The sequence below is a fragment of the Marmota monax genome, unplaced genomic scaffold (genome assembly GCF_021218885.2).
Source record: "Marmota monax isolate L192 unplaced genomic scaffold, Marmota_monax_Labrador192_F-V1.1 WCK01_AAM20220418_F8-fsc00048, whole genome shotgun sequence".
NCBI lineage: Eukaryota > Metazoa > Chordata > Mammalia > Rodentia > Sciuridae > Marmota > Marmota monax.
In genome coordinates, this window is record NW_026694895.1 from 8,733,955 (window position 1) to 8,752,024 (window position 18,070).

General features: G+C 37.0%; 1 protein-coding gene across 8 annotated transcripts in view; it reads right to left on the reverse strand.

The window, feature by feature from the left end:
* Lypd6b (LY6/PLAUR domain containing 6B) overlaps positions 1-18,070 on the reverse strand; it is a 188,454-nt gene that overhangs the window by 99,607 nt on the left and 70,777 nt on the right. For 4 of the 8 annotated variants that reach the window (XM_046426983.2, XM_046426984.2, XM_058573467.1 and 1 more), the window contains exon 2: positions 17,144-17,209. The exons of 2 other annotated variants lie outside the window; for them this stretch is intronic. The gene's annotated coding sequence lies outside the window, so the exon portion shown is untranslated. Of the gene's footprint in view, positions 1-16,460; positions 17,064-17,143; positions 17,210-18,070 lie in introns of those variants that run through there. 2 more of the 8 variants (XM_046426986.2, XM_058573468.1) reach the window with 2 other exon arrangements.

Below are 18,070 nucleotides of genomic sequence, written 5' to 3' on the forward strand. Positions count from 1 at the left end.
AATACTCTAAGCTTCCTATACCTAAGAAAATATCTCAAACAAATAATGTCCTTTGCTTACTGTGGCAGCCAACCTCCACAAGGGCCCCCAATAATTCACCTCCTGATATTCAGACCTTTGGAAGTCCCCACCCTCAACACATATGCTGAGGCAGAGATGGTCAATTACATGGACAATTAGAATTAGACTGAAACAATGATGTGTGACTTTGGAAGCTAAGTCAAACTGGAGTTTCTTCCTTGGCCTCTTGGATCACTTTCTCTGGGGAAAGCTAAGAACAAGGAAGAAACCTACATAAAGAGGGGCCAACATGCCAGCACCAAATGCCACCTTAGAAATAAATCCTCCATCCCCAGACTGCAGCCAGATCAATATCTGCCTAAAACTGCATGAGAGATTTTGGTCCAGAACTGCCCAGCCAAGCAACTTCAAATTCTTGAATCACAGAAACCATGACACATAATGAATGATTACTGGGTTTGTTTTTTTTTTAACCTCCAAATTTTGGAGTTCTTTTTTTATGTAGCAATGACTAATTATTGTGGTAAAAAGGGTAATTTAGCAAGAATATGAATTGAAGTAACTTGTCCCTTCACCATGTAGCTACATAACCCAAAGAACGTAGCCAAACAGTGATGGATGAACAACACAGCCCTGTTCTACAAATGGAAGTAGTTTTAATGTAGAGATCACTCTCATATTCTAAGCATAACTACTTCACACCTGAATAAATGATCAAAATCCCACACTAATGTCAAAAGTCTTTAAAAAATTGTATATTTGGGATTTCATTAAAAAATGTAAATTCCTTATATGAAAAACTGTAAATGAACTAAAAATCTAATAACTAATGAGGAAAATTATCAGCAATGTAGGATAGAAAGGGTTACTACTCACTATGTAAAAAAAAAAGTATACAGCAATAAAAAGAAACCATTTAATAGTAAGACAGAGAGTAGACGTGTCTGAGAGATTTAAATTAAAAATGCTCAGTCCAAAAACTGAGCTCTTGAAGGGCATGGTGGCACACCCCTGTAATCCCAGCTCAGAAGACTGAGGCAGGAGGATGTGGAGTTCAAAGCCGGTCTCAGCAACAGTGAGGTACTAAGTGACTCAGTGAGACCCTGTCTCTAAATAAAACACAAAATAGGGCTGAGGATATGGTTCAGTGGTTAAGTGCCCCAGTACCTACCCACCCCACCCCCAAAATCTGAGCTCTAGAGCACTCTAGCATTTAGAATAAGAAAGAGGAGGATTCAGCAAACACCAAGGAGTGGCCACTGAGACAAGAGGAAAATAAGAAAACTCTAGAGTCCAGGAAACCGACTACCAAAGAGAGTTTTAGTCCACTTTCTGTTGCTAGTAACACAATATCACAAATTTATAACACAGTTATAAAGAAAAAAGGATCTCTCACCATGCACAAAACTTAACTCAAAATGGATCAAGGACCTAGGAATAAATCACAGACTCTGCATCTAATAGAAGAAAGAGTAGGTCCTAATCTGTATCATGTGGGATAAGGCCCCAACTTCCTTAATAAGACTCCTATAGCATAAGAATTAAAACTAAGAATCAATAAATGGAATGGAATCAAACTAAAAAGTTTCTTCTCAGCAAAAGAAACAATCTGTGAGGTGAACAGACAGCCTACATCCTGAGAGCGAATCTTTACCCCTCACACATCAGATGGAGCACTAATCTCTAGGGTACATAAAGAACTCAAAAAGCTAAGCACCAAAAAAAGAAATAACCCAATCAACAAATGGGCCAAGAACCTGAACAGACACTTCTTAGAAGAGGATATACAATCAATCAACAAATATATGAAAAAATGCTTATCATCTCTAGCAATCAGGGAAATGCAAATCAAAACCACTCTAAGATTTCATCTCACTCCAGTCAGAATGGCAGCTATTATGAAGACAAACAACAATAAGTGTTGGTGAGGATGTGGGGAAAATGGTACACTCATACATTGCTGGTGGGACTGAAAATTGGTGCAGCCAATATGGAAAGCAGTATGGAGATTCCTTGGAAATCTGGGAATGGAACTACCACTTGACCCAGCTATCCCTCTCCACAGACTATACCCAAAGGACTTAAGAACAGCATACTACAGGGACACAGCCACATCAATGTTTATAACAGCACAATTCACAATAGCTAAACTGTGGAACCAACCTAGATGACCTTCAGTGGATGAATGGATAAAAAAAAAGTGGCATATACACACAATGGAATATTACTCAGCAATAAAAGGGAACAAAATTATGGTATTTGCAGGTAAATGGATGGCATTGGAGAAGATAATGCTAAGTGAAGTTAGCCAATCCCAAAGAAAAAGATGCCAAATGTTTTCTCTGATATAAGGAGGCTGACTCACAGTGGGGTAGGGAGGGGGAACCTGGGAGGAATAGATGAATTCTAGATAGGGAAGAGGGGAGGGAGGGAAAGGGAGGAAGCAGGGGATTAGCAAGGATGGTGGAATGTGATGGACATCATTATCCAAAGTACATGCATGAAGACACGAATTGGGTGTCAACCTACTTTATATACAAACAGAGATATGAAAAATTGTAGTATATATGTGTAATAAGAATTGTAATGCATTCCACTGTTGTGTATTTTAAAAATAAAATCAATTAAAAAAAAGAAAGAGAAAAGGTTTCTTTAGCTCAGAAGTTGGTTTCTTTAGTTTCAGAAGCTGGAATTCCAAATGTCGTGGAGCCAGCTGTGGTGAGGACCCTGTTGCAGGTGGTAACATAAAGGCAGAAGCACATGAGAGAGGAAGAAATCACACCACAAGATGAGAAGCCAGAGAAGAATGTAGGAGTAAAATTCAGGCTCTTATACCAACTCACTCTTGTGAAAGCTAACTCAGGAGCTCTATGAGAATTTTCTTAATCTTCTAAGGGCAGTGCCCCCACTGACCTAAGAATCTCCCGCTAGGCCCCTCCAACTCTCAGTCTGGTCACGCAGGGGAACAAAGATTCTAGCACATGAATTCTTGGCGGACAAACCACAGCAGAGAAGGCGATAAAATATGCCAAAGCCTGCTTACAAAGTCAATAAGATGAAAACTAAAAGCGTATTTGATTTTGCCACACGAACCACTGTTAATGGCACATGATCCAATTCCTCTTCCTTTCGTCAATGACTGCTTGAGGACCCATCACACAGTACTTCTTGAACTTAGTTTTCATCCTTTTGTGTTATAACCAGCAATATGTTATGACTGCTTATGCAGCTTGTCCAGGTTAAATCCAATAGGAGGAAAGAGTTGAAGAAGTCATATTAAAATCCATTAAGTGTCAGAATATGGCACACCAGCAAATTAGTGATAAATATTAGGACACAGCTCAAAGACTCTGACTAATAACTACAATAATAATTTTGACTTCTTTGCACCTACAGCAGTCCGGATAGAGTAGGTTATGCTGTCATAACAAACAACCCCACAACCTCAGTGATCTGACACAGTCTACGTTTATTTCTTGCTTACTCAAAGCCCACTGTGGATCTTGGCACCTGTTCCAGATAACTATCTTCTTTGTGTTGTGTTTGCACTCCAAACAGCTCTAAACTGTACAAACACATTACCATAATCACCACAGCAGAAAAGGGAGTCCTAAAGGGTCTCCCACCAGCAATTAAATGGTCTGGTATGGAAGTGACTCATGTTCAACCACAACCCACTGTCCAAACGCATCACCTGCTCAATCTCAGGGGGAAGCAGGAGAAGAATCTTCCCATGTGATTAAGTAGATCGTAGAAGAGCATGACAAGTCTCCCCACAAGCAGGATTTCAGTTCTTCAAAGGATCTGACATCTAATCATACATTTGACCACCAAGACTTCCCAATAAGGTAGACATAGGCATTATCAGAACCTCCCTTTATAGATGTAGAAATTGGGGCATCAAAAGTTTCATCAACTTACCTAATTAGTGGTAATATATAATTTAAATCTTTGTAATGAGGATTGCCTCCCAGTTTTATAAGCTTTCTTTTCACAAGTCCACCTTGACATTAACTGGTAGAAAAATCATTTGGATCACTGATATCTGAGGTTATTTTGGTATATACAAAATATAAAGAGAATAGAACACTACATAATTCTCTAAAGTACATTGTGCAAAATAGGTCCCTTTGAAATAGCTGAGATCAATCCTTTCAGACATATTTTTGGCAATGACTAGCTAATGCTTCAAATGAAAGTCAAAGGGGCTTAGAATGGAAGAAGGCTCGGGTTTTCCTAATAACACTTGAGTCTCCTGTCTCTGCATCTGTCACTGAAGATTAGCCCTCAGAATAGGTGTGTGTGAACTTCCTTCATGTTCAAGATGAACTCTAAGTTTCAACATTCCCTACAGTTCTAATTTGCAGGTTGCTGACAGCCAGTTTTAAGGAGACCAGGCTTTATGACTTCTGTGTTAAGCCTTAAGGTACAATTTCATCCTCCCAGGTATGTGGGGTCTTGGTATGGTTTTATGGCAACAGGAAAAAGCTGTACTGGGAGATTTCTTTCTCATGAGTTACTTCATTCAGCAGCACAAAATGCCAACACTTTTTTTCCAAAACAATGTGTATCCAACCCCTAGATTCCTAGATCAAAATGAAATATCACTTGGAACTGAGATAAAAGCATTACTTAGAATGATAAGGCTTTTCTCCAAAGATGATATATTCCGAAAGAGAGTTCAAAGAGCAATTAGCTAAACTCTTATTTTCTTTCTTTCAATCCTTAAATTCAATACTATAATTCTTAAATTAAAAGTTGCGGGTATGTGAACAAAGTACTAAGCAAGAGCTTCAACTGGTATCAGGTCAAACCCTTGAAGTTCTGTCCACAATTTCCTTTTCCTTGGTTTATTGTTTCTGAGGAGAGAGGGAAAGGAAAGGAATTTCTCATGTCAAGATAAATGGCACAGGTAGCTGGGGTGTGGCTCAGCAGTAAAGTGCTTGCCTCCCACGTGTGAGGCACTGGGTTCAATCCTCAGCCCCTCATAAAAGTAAATCAATAAAATAAAGATGCTGCATCCATGCACAACTAAAAAATATTTTTAAAAAAGATAAATGGCACATATATCCAAATCTCACAGTAGTCAACCAACTACCATTCCAATCCCAGACACGGACAAGCACATTTCAGTTCAAAACTCAGCATCTTCTTCTCCACACCTTATGTAGTAAAGACACTTATATTGTAAAATTAACTTAGTCTCCCAAAGGAACCCTACAGCTCATTCCAGGAAGTACTGGAAACTCTTCTCTGAAAAATGGATAATACTTAGTCTTTGACTAAATGCTGCTATGGTTCTTTCCGACCACATAATAAAAGAATACCAAAAAGTGTTTATAAAATTCTATAAAACTGTTTCCAAAAACTCACTTTTTGTCTTTGTCAGAAAAAGCTCTACTCAGAGATGTAGCATGAGCCTTCAAAGAGATAAGTTAGGTCACACCATTATCTTTCTTGAAATATCTAAATGGTCTCCATCACCCTATTTAATAAGAACTCAAAATTCTTACCATATGCACAAAGCCTTATATGATTACCCCTCCTCCGAATACTGTCTCTCTGATCTTACTTCCTACTGTTTCTTCCCTCGATTTCTTACCATATCTCATAGCCCCCTTGCTCTTCTCCAAACATACTAAAACCAGACTCTACTCTTATTATTACATAGCAGCATTTATCTTTCCATTTTCCTGTAGTGTCCGACTTACAGATAAACACTTGGTGTACTGCTTCCCCCCACCTTCTGCTTTCTGCTCAAATGTCACCTTTTCAAAAAATTGTTCTCATATACTATTCTACCCTATTCCATTTTCCATTGTTCTCTCTCCTTTACTCTGCCTTATTTTTCTTCAAAGCACACATCACTACCTGACACATAACTATTGGTTTATTGTCTGTTTCCACCCATAGAATATAAACCCCTTAAGAGGAAGAATTTTGTCTTATTTGCTCTTTTACACTTGACACCTATTTCATTGTCCATATTTAAAAAGCAATCATTAAATAAATGAGGGAAGGGTCTTCTCTGAATAATGGATGGTACTTATTCTTGGACTAAATGCTGCTATGGTTCTTCCGACCACATAATAAAAGAATACCAAAAAGTGTTTATAAAATTGTATAAAACCGTTTCCAAAAAATTTAACTGCCTTCTAGAACAAAGTTCAAGACTACTTATACAAAAATATCCAGCACCCAACAAGGTAAAATCCACAATGTCTGGCATCCAGTTAAAGATTACAAGGCATAATAAAGAGCATCAAAAACAACCATAATAAGTAGAAAAAAAAATGATCAACTGAAAACCCCAGAATTGGCACAGATGTTAGACTTAGCAGACAAGAATATTAAAACTATTATAACTGCACTCCATATGTTCAAAAAGTTAAGCAGAGATATATAAAAATTTTAAAGCCCCAAATAAAATGTCTACAAAAGAAAACCAGTGTCTGAAATACAAAATACAACAGACAGAATAAATGACTAATTAGACATTACAGAACAAAAGATTAGGAGTTTTAACAATAGAATAATAGAAACTATCTAAAATGAAACAGAGAGGAAAAGAAATTTTAAAATTGAGAAGAGCATTAGTGAACTGAAGGCAAACTTTAAGTAGTCTAAAATACATGGGATTGGAGTTCTCTTTAAAATAAAAGATGGGCAGTTTAATAATAATAATAATAATAGAAGGGAGATAAGCAGAGCAAGTGGATAAAGGAGTGGGGAGAATAGGAACAAGGAAGGTAGTAGGAAATGAAATTCATCAAATTATGTTATATGCACATACAAATATGGCATGATTAATCCCACTATTATGTATAACTATTATGTACCAATAAAAACAGTTAAAAAAAAAACTAAGAATGGGGTACAGGAAATTTTTTCAATTTGATAAAAACTATTAACTTATAGATTTAAGATATTTAATGAACTCGGAACACACAAAAAAAATAAAATTATAGCGAGTTACATAGTAATAAGACTGTTTAAAACCAGTTATTAAAATAAGAAAATCTTTAAAGTAACAAAAGAAGAAAGGCACATTACACACAGAGGAACAATCAGCAGAAGGACAGCAAATTTCTTTTATCAGGAACAATGTGAATAAGAAAAAAGTTGAACATCTTTAAAGGATTGAAAGAAAATCAACCCAAAATTTTATACACAGTAAAAATGAAATAAAGACTTTTTCAGATATACAAAAGCTTTAAGATCTGCATTATAAGAACTATCAAAGGGATTTTTTTCAAACAGAAACTGTCACTGGGTGGAAATATGTTTCTACATAAAGAGCACCAGGAATGCCAATTACATGGATAAATATATATGATTTTTCTTATCATCTAATTCTCTTTATTAAATAATTGACATAAAAATAATACTAGTGTATTGTGTTTCTTGCATATGTGTAAGTAAAATGCAGGACAAAATATTTAAAAGACTGAAGAATGGACTAGAAATGAAATTATACTATTATAATGTTCTCACACTATGATGTGACATAATATCACATCATTAAGGTGCACTAAGATAATTTTAAAATGTACTACAAACTGGAAACCAGCCATTAAATTAAAACAACAGGTCTAGCTAATCAGCCAACATAGTAGCTAAAACAGAATCATTAAAAACAACTCCATCCAAACAAAAGCCAGAAAAATAAGTAAAATTGGGAGCAAAGAACAAAAGTAAGCAATAGAAAGTAAGTAGCAAGATAAAAACTTAAAAGTAACCAAATTAGTCATCACAATCATTCTAACATGGAGACCAGAGGCTGACATTATTAGCCAGATACAAGAACCAACAATTCACTGTTCATAGGAAACACACTTTAAACATAAACATAAAAAGGTTAAAAACCAAAGGAGAAAAAAGGATATTACGTGATATCACTAGTCAAAAAAAAAAAAAAAAAAAAACTACAGTGACAATATTGACATTAGACAGCATACATACCAGGACAAAAGATATCTCCAAAAATAAAAAAAAATTCATAAAGATAAAGTGATTAATCATTAAGAGAACATAACAATGCTAAACATTTATGAACCTAAAAAACAAAAGTTTCAAATTATATGTAACAAAAGCTCATTGAACTTCAAAAGGACATAAATTCCTAATTAAATGTGGAAATATAAATACCTCACTCAATATTTAATAGAACAAACAGAAAAACAGTAAGGATACACTATCAACCAACTTGATTTAATTGGAAATTATAGATCACTCCACTCATCAAAGGAAGAATCCGAATTCTTTTAACATACAGTTGGAACCCACCAAGCTAGAATGTATTCTGTGCCAGAAACACAAAAACAACAACAACAAAAAGCCTACCTAGGTTAAAAAGATTCAAATCCTCTGTGACTACAATGGAGTTAAATGAGAAATCAGTAACAGAATAACTCAGCTCAGGAAACCCTCAAGTATTTGGAGACTGAACATACTTCTATATAAACCATGGATCAAATATATTTAAAATATAACTAGACATGCAAACGTAAACAGGAAACATCAGAGTCTGTGAGACGTTGCTAAACAGAACTCAGTAAGAAATTTGTAATGATAGAAAAGTAGAAGAAATTGATCCTCAAAATAAGAAGAAAAGAAATTAAGGGTATAGAAGAAACTAAAGAAATAATGAAACCAAAAACCAATAAAGATAAAACTAAAAGTTGGTTCTTTGAGAAGCTCAATTATTTCATAACCTTCTATACAAATTATTAAGAAAACAAGAGAAAAACAAATTATCTATATTAGGGTTTGGCATAATGTATTCTTCAAATATCAAAAGTATAAAAAGGAACAAAATAAATGGAAAAATTCTTAAAAGACATAAATCACCAAAGCTTACTCAAGAAGAAATTAGTAACCTATGAATAGCTCTATAATAAATTGTATTTGTAGTTAAAGACCCTCCCATGAAGAAAACATTGGAATCAAAAGGCCTTACAGATGTATTCTACCAAAGTTTAAGGAAAAAAATTTTTTTTAAAAAAAGTGTGTGCTCTACACAAACACTTCCAGAAAAATGAAAAGTAGAAAGCATTCCCAACTCATTCCACAAAACCAGCATTACTCTAATACCAAAAGCAAAATAATAAATTATAAGAAAACTGAAACTAGCCAGGTGCACTGGCACATGCTTACAATCCCAGCTACTTAGGAGGCTGAGGCAAAAGGATCACAAATTCAAGGTCAACCTCAGCAGATTAGTAAGACTCTGTCTCAAAATGAAAAAAAATTTTGAAAAAATGTTCAACATCTCTAGCAATTAGAGAAATGCAAATCAAAACCACTCTAAGATTTCATCTCACTCCAGTCAGAATGGCAGCTATTAAGAATACAAACAACAACAAGTGTTGACAAGGATGTGGGGGAAAAGGCACACTCATACATTGCTGATGGGACTGCAAATTGGTGCAGCCAATATGGAAAACAGTATGGAGATTCCTTGGAGAACTGGGAATAAAATCACCCCACTTGACCCAGCTATCCCACTCCTCAGTCTATACACAAAGGACTTAAAAACAGCATACTACAGGGACACAGCCACATCAATGTTTATAGCAGCACAATTCATAATAGCTAAACTCTGGAACCAACCTAGATGCCCTTCAGTACATCTACTGAAGGGATAAAGAAACTGTGGTATATATACATAATGGAATATTATTTAGCATTAAAAGAGAATAAAATCATGGCATTTGCAGGTAAATGGATGGAGTTGGAGAATAGAATGCTAAGTGGAGTTAACCAATCCCAAGAAACCAAATGCCAAATGTTTTCTCTGATGTAAGGATGCTGACTCCTAATGGGGATAAGGGGACATTGGAGGAACAGATGAATTCTAGATAGGGCAAAGGGTGGGGAGGGGAAGGAAGGGGGCATGGGGGTGGAAAAAGAAGTGGAATGAGATGGACATCATTACTCTAAGTACATGTATGAAGATACGAATGGTGTGACTCTACTTTGTGTACAATAAGAGATATAAAAATGTGCTATATATGTGTAATATGAATTGAAATGCATTCTGCTGTCATATATAACAAATTAGAATACATTCTTAAAAAAATAAAATGTGCAGAAGGCAAAAAAAAAAAAAGGACTGAGGATGTAGCTCTGTGGTAAAGTGCCCCTGGATTTAATCCCCAGTACCAACAAAAAAAAAAAAAAAGAAAGAAAACTACAAACCAATATACTTCTTCATGAGCATAGATGTAAAAATTCTAAACAAAAATACTGTAAGATGATAATACATCACAACCACATATTTTATTGTGAGAATACAAGGTTGGTTTAAAATTCACTTAAAAGATAAAAAAAATACATGTTGTTTACCATACTAACAAAAATTAAAAACATGATTATCTCAAGAGACACAGAAAAATCATTTGATAAAATTCAACATCCATTTCTGATAAAAACTCTCAGCACACCAGGAACAGACTGAATGCTTTCCCCTCTCATGAGGAAAAAAGATGTCTGCCCTCGCCTCCTCTGCTAACCACTGTACAGGAGGATGTAGCATGATCTTGCAACGATTCAAGCCCAAGAAATGAAAGGTACCCACACAGAAGTAAAACTGTCTGTATTAGGGATACATGATTCATCTACAGGAAATCTGAATCCGCCCAAAACTACCAATTTTAATAAGTGATAGTAGGAAGGTTATCAGATATAAGACCAATATACAAAAAAAAATCAACTATATTTATTTTTTTATTTTTTTAAAATTTTTTATTGTTGGTTGTTCAAAACATTACATAGTTCTTGACATATCATATTTCACACTTTGATTCAAGTGGGTTATGAACTCCCATTTTTACCCCATAATCAACTATATTTAAATATGTCAGCACAAATTATCAGAAATTAAAATTTTGAAAAAAAAATCATTTAAATGTAGGCGAAAACCTTGATTACTTTGGTTAGGGAAAGATTTCTTAGTTGTCACACCATTTTTCTCACTGTGGTATATAGATACAATGGACAATTACTCACCCTTAAAGAAGAATGAAATTATGGCATTGGCCAGTAAATATATGGAACTGGAGAATATTATGCTAAGCAAAATAAGCCAATCCCAAAGAACCATATGTTTTCTCTGATATGCAGATGCTAATTCACAATAAGGTAGGAGAGAATAGAGGTATTTGGGGACTAAACAGAGGAGAGTGAGAAGAGGGGAGGGAGCATGGGAGTAGAAATAAGTGTAGAATGAATCAGACATTATTACTCTATGTGCATACATTATTACATGACCTGTGTAACTCTACATCATGTACAGCCAGACGAATGAGAAGTTATACTCCATTTATGTATGATGGGTCAAAATACAATCTGTCATGTTTAAGTAATTAGAACAAATAAAAATATTCAAAAATTCCTATAAAATGCAAAGGAAACTAGGGTAGCCCAAACAATCACTTGATTTCAAGTCTTATGACAGAGCTGGGGCAATCAAGATGGCACAGGCTCATAGATTGGGGAGTTTAAGGGGTCCAGTAATAAACATGCATTGGAAATTAACTGAGTGACTGATTTCTGACAGATTTCTCACCATTCAATGGAGAAAAGGACAAACTTCACAGCCACAGTGCTGGAGCAATGGGATGTAAATTTGTAAAAAGTTGAGCTTAGATCCTTTCTTACCCTCTATGAGAAAAATAACTCAAAATAGATCATAGACCAAAAGGTAAGCCTGAAATTATAAAACTGCTAGAGGAAAAAAATCTTGATTACTTTAGTTAAGGGAAGATTTCTTAGTCATCACCCTTCAGTTAGGAGAAATTTTTCTTGGTTGTAAAGCAAGATCCTTTAAAAAAAAAAAAGTTGATAAATTGAATTTCACAAAGCTAAAACTTAAGTTCTTAACTAAAAGCTTTTAGTTTTTAGTTACTGCTAAAAGTATATAAAGACAAAACAAAGACTGAAAGAAAATATTTTCAGAGCAGATATCTGATAAAGGATTTGCCTAAGGAATACATAATAATGCTCAAAACTAAATGAGAAAACAATCCAACTTTTCAAAAGGGCAAACACCTCACCAAAGAAAGCATACATACAACTGGTAAATATCACATGAAGGATGCTCAGCCTCAATACCCCATTTCAGTGGGGAAATGCAAGTGGAAACCACAGGACAAGAGATTCACACACCATGTTCTGGTGAAGGTATAGAAAACTGGAACTCTCAACGCTGCTTGTGGGAACATGAAACAGTAACTTGGAAGACAATGTGGCTGTTTATCAAACAGCTAAGCCAATTTAATAAACTGTCACACTGTTTACACAGCTACCATATGATCCAGCCATTGCACAGTATATATCCATACAAAGACTTTTATACGAACGTTCATGGTAACTTTGTTTGTAATGGCCCAAAGCTGAAAACAACCCCCAATATCCAACAACAGGTGAGTGGCTAAGCCAAATTACAGCATACCCACACAATGGAATGTTGCTCAGCAGTAAAACAGAATGAACTAATGATATACACAACATGCACGAATCGCACGATAATTATGCTACGTGAACAAAGCCAGACACAAAAAAGTATACACCGTACCCTCAATATAAGCAGAAACCACTTTTGTGCCAGGATAAGGGGGCTGACAGAGAGGGACAGGAGGTAGGGATTTCCAAGGGGCAGAAGAAAGCATTCATGAGTGATGAATGTGTTCATTCGTATTAATGGTAGTGATAGTTGCACAGATGTATGCATATGTACAAACTTTGCAAATTATACACTTTAAATATGCACGGTTTATTGTAGGTCAATTATATCTTAAGAAAATCTGTTTAAAAAATAATAAGATGAGATGGCCTATTTGAGGCTGCCCTTTGGCCAATCTGAATTTTGGCCTCATTGCAAAAATTTCTTGAACAGCATTTAGGAACAGACTGACACTGTTAAGCTTAATGCCCTGTGAAATAGTCTAAACTAATTGTTTCAAAGGCCTGTGGCAGCAGTTTTCTGAGATTATATCAGATCACATGCTTTTTTTCTTTATGTAAACATAAGCTGACGTTGTCACTGGACGCCAAACAATGCTCCTACTGCAGTGATCTCAGCCATTCCAGAATGACAGCTGGATGTGTTATTTCACCAAAGAGGACTGAGAACAACGCCCTGAGTTCCCTGGGTTGGTATTTCACCTATTCCTTTACAGTGTGGCTTCTGCAGGAAAGTGTTCAACAGAGAAGGCAGATTTGAATCATTTGTGGATTGGCTGGTGTGTGTGCACTTGTGAGCGAGAAAGATGGACATAGAAAATGAATGAGATGGAGGGACATACAAAGAGACCCCAAGTCAAGGGGCAATTAATAAACGTATTTCGCTTCTGGAACTTTCTGCCTTTAATCCAGTCATTTCTTCATTACAGGAAAAAAAAATATGTGGGTGCTATTGCCTGACTTTTAAATAGCTCCCTCTCCTACATTTTGCAGTCCTACCTCAGGAATCCATGGAGTCTACCAGTCAATTTCTTAGCTTTTGTTGAGAGAACAAGCACACCCAAAAATGTGCACTCTTCTGCATTTAAACAAAAATCCCTCCAATCACAGTGCAAATGATTCCTTTTATATGCTTCTTAACATAAATTATCAGCAACCTATATTACTCCCTTTCTCACACTCAACAATTCCATCTCACACTGGGTCTCCCTATACTATATCAGTGCTGCGTACATTCAGTCCATTCTAGCGATAACCTGGATTTGACTAAAGCAACGAAGGTGGTCCAGCATTATGATTTACCTACTATTTTTAAAGGATGTTTTTATATATACTCATGTCTTTTTAAAATATTCCTTCACTTCTTTGAATAGAGAAACAGAATCCCTTGATAAAGGTAGAAGAACATAATTCTTAAAAAAAAAAAAAAAAAAGAAAGAAATACAATGAACACTACAGCCATAGGTAAATGCCTGCAGAATTTTCTGTAGAAGTCCTAGGTCTAGGCACAGTTCTTTCTGGAGGCTGGTGTGTCTAACTAAGACATGTCTAGCACTTGCTGATTATCCCTTTTGACAACTGGTATTTCCTTCTTGGCTAGTGAGTTGGGCTAAATGAAAGTTAAGAGGAAATGACTGGTTACCTGTTATCATGTGCACCTCCTGTAATGATCTCATGTCATGAGAGTTCCTGCCCTCCAGGATCTCACAGAGTCTGTCACCTGAGACATGAGGCCAAGATGGGTTCAGGGTTCACATAAAAGTCTGACCTACTCTGATGCCTTGAGAGGAAGCATCAAGGCAGGGTGCTCATATGCAAACTAGAAACAGGTGCTCACTCTGGGCAGATGAGCCTTGTCTTGAACATGGCATAGAGAGAGAACAGTGCTTATTTTGATTATTTGACAAAGTCCTTCCTTTCTCCAGGCCAACAGAGCCTTCTGCCAGGCAGCACATGAGTTGGATTTTGGCCCCACTTAACCCATTGGCTCAGTGCCCTTGTGCACAAATACCCGTAGGGGTTTGCCAAGCATGACCTAAGCTTCAGCAATTCCACTAGTTACTATTAAATTCATAATTCAGTGACAATTTTTAGGGCTACTTGTGGTGTCCCTTCCCCACCAATCCTAATTCCTTTTCATTTCCAGCTTTTGGGCTGTGTAGTCTCTCAACAGTACTTCTATGGAGATCCACAGGGGAATGAGTATACTGAAGAAAAGAGAGACCTTAGCAGATCCCTTGAGAATTCCAGATGTGCTCTGGCTTTGGTTCATCTCTTCCTGCCCTTGAAAGGCTGCATGAAAGGCTGGCCCTGATGGAGAGTCCCCTGTGCAAAGATGGCTAGGTTACTGACAGTTGCATTGACTGAATAATTAGCCAAATTTGAGATGTACATCTTTTGCCAATGGCAAGCTAATGAACATGAAGTCAAGGTAAGTTATTGAAAGCAGCAGAATAACAACAGGTCTATTGTTTAAGTAAATGACTTCTGACTGTCTGAAGACCCACAGCTCTGCCCTGCAAAATCAGAACACCCACCAGGGTTTGTTCAAACAACAACAGTGTGGATTTTAAATGCCACAGAGAGCTGGGCAGCAGGAGGGCTCAGGAGCAGTATTAGCACAGAGAGGAAGCAGATTTTTATTTGTTTTGCTTCTTCCATTCTGAATGCTGGGTAACTCCCAACCCAGCCTGCATGATCATTTGTAAGAGGATTCTAAGACTTTTAGTAAGTTCAAAGAAGAATTCATTTAACCTTCTACAATAACTCACATAATGCTATCATCTGAAAACATTCATAGTAATAAGACAGACTTGGTTCACAAACACCAGTGGGAGTTGAGGCAGGGGATGAAGAGGAACTAAATTTGTCGGGGAATAAGGTACATTGACCGTATACTCTTGGATGGGAAATCTCCTAAAAGGTCCTCTAGCCCAGTTGTAGCACCCACTGCCCATGGGTGACGTGGCAGGGAGACATAGGGGAAAAAGCAAGGGTTCCCCATGCCCAACCCCTACCTACTAAAGGTCAATGTCCCATCCACAGCAGCAGACCAGCCCTCTGCCTACAATTCTGGCCATTGTTCTCTTAAGGCCAAAGGATATCAACCTGAGACCTGCATTTAGAAGACCCATAGAGCTGCTTTGGAATAGTAATTTCGAAAGAAGAGAGAAAAAAAAGTCATCAAAGCCAAAAGCAAATTGGCCTCAGCCCATGAGTCAATGTCAACTGATTAGCAGTGACTGATTTGACCCCTGAGTTGAGAAGGATGCTGGACCCAGACCCAGGCCCAAAGGAAATGATGACAACTTTAAAATACAATTCAGCCCAGTTTAGACTGTGATGTACTCCACCGCAGCATATCCCTCCCCGCAGCTTCCAACAGACGTTAATAATCAATCTTTCCCTAACAAGAAGTTGATTTTTAAAAAAATGTTCTCTTTAGAACAAAAATGTGAAACTGAACATAAAAAGGACAAATTGCTCACATAGCTCTGAGACAGGGGTATGACCACTCCTGAACACATTTCTATGTAAGGCCTGCATGAATCTAGGGAAATTACTTCTGGTGAAGCCTCTGGCCCCCTGTTTATTAAATATCACTCTGCTGTGCCAATAAGCTTACAAGCAACCTAACACTAACACAGGACAATCAGGTGTAGTCTCATCTTAAGTACTAGTTCCTCTTTTAATTTGGGGGGAAAATAGGTTTTAAAAGTCTCTGGGTTTAAGACTGTCATGAATATCAGCCCACCATAAAAGAAACCACTTGATCCTACACCATGCATTTCCCTTGATGCTACTCACAGAGCTCTGAGGAGACCTTAGATGGACCTGATGACACCCTGATCATTAGGAATCACTTTAACACCCAAGAAATATAGCAATTGACACTCTTAGGAGTTCTCCTGGGTTCCAAGTTAGAGGGATCTTAGAATACTAATTGCCTCCTGCCAGCCCTGCTGTGATCCTACCTTAGGCAGTTCAGAGACCCACAGTGTTCTGCAAGAATAGATGGAAGAGAAGTGCTTCTGTTTCTTCTGAAGGGACTAATTTGCCCTCCCCAGTCCAAAGGGGTCACAACAGCAAAGCTTTTTTTTTTTTTTTTTCCTTGTGGATTTCCCTAAGTATAGGCAGAGGATCTTGAAAAGTCTCAGCTCATAACCAGTTGCATGCGGAGGGTGTTAATGGTCAATGGACATCAGGAAACATTTACTTAAGCAATTGTTTTGGCAGCCAGTCAAGAATGCAGGAGGCCTTCTGAGCTACTGATCATTGCTGTGACAGTTCAATATGTGGGAAAGGCATTCCAGCCTTGTGAAAGTGCAGGACGTGCCCTACATCACAGTCCTGTCATCTCACATTTGTCCTAAACTTCCGCAGTAAAGCAGTATGATTAAAAAAAAGAAAAAATATATAGCCATACATAAAATATAAAACAACTTTCCAATGTCAGTGGATGAGCTTAACTTTCAGAAGCAATGTGAAAAATCAAACCCCATTTTTGGTCATGTTCTATACAACTCACACAAGGAAAACAGATTTCAAAAACACAGCTCAATGTCAGTCTAATAATATAAAAGTTAGAGCGACTTCAGAAAATTAAAGTTTTAGGGGTTCATAATGGAATCCAGGATGTACAAACATTGGTACTTACAAGGATGTGCTAAAATCATTCAGGGAGAGCATGGGGCTAGGATTTGCAGCTTCTTGGATTTTCCACCTCAAAAAGCAAACAAAAGACAAAATTATAACAAGTAAGAATTTGCAATGTCTATTTGCAAAATCTTTAAAAGATACCACCTCAAAATAATCAGAAATGTAATATTCAACTCCTGATTAAATACATTTTTTTTCTGTGCACTAAAAATCACTTGGAGACATGATGGAATGACCAAATAGCTCAAAAAACCCTGCTGATGCTTAAATTTAAGCCCACTTGCACTTCCAACTGATGGATCAACAGACATTGACTTTTCTCAATGTTGGTAAAGCAATTTAATTTACATAAGAGGCTGTTTATATTGCCTACTCTATAATTTTGTATGTGTCTCTGGTGATACCTGATCCAAGAATGCTACCTTCTTTCATTATTGTTATTTACTGTCACATCTACTCTACCTTCTGGAAGAAGGTACAAGGATCCTAACACAGATGAACTTGTCACTGCTCTGGGAATGACAAGCTTAATTACTGTCCACCTGAGATCTTTACGGCCAGGCAGTCCCCAATGGAAGTGACTCTCTTTGGGTTGCCAGTTCAGAGAATAAAAACATGGGATGCTCAGGAAAAAAATATGGAATTTCGTATAAACAGCAGATACTTCTTTGTAAGTTTAATTGGATGTTCTTTCTTTTGCCTGACAACCCAGGGTATTTCTGTATATGATGTGCACAAACGGATGTCCCTTTCTAACATCCTACTGAAAATATTGCAGGGGGGCAGACACAAAGTCCAAGAAGAGTGCCTCCATCTGCACCTGTTCCTTGAAGGTCTCATACTTGAAGAATTTTTGAAGCAGCCTTGCCCTGCACTTGCAGTTGGAGAGGTTTCCTTGTGGGGAGGGGGGTGTTGAGGTAGAGCA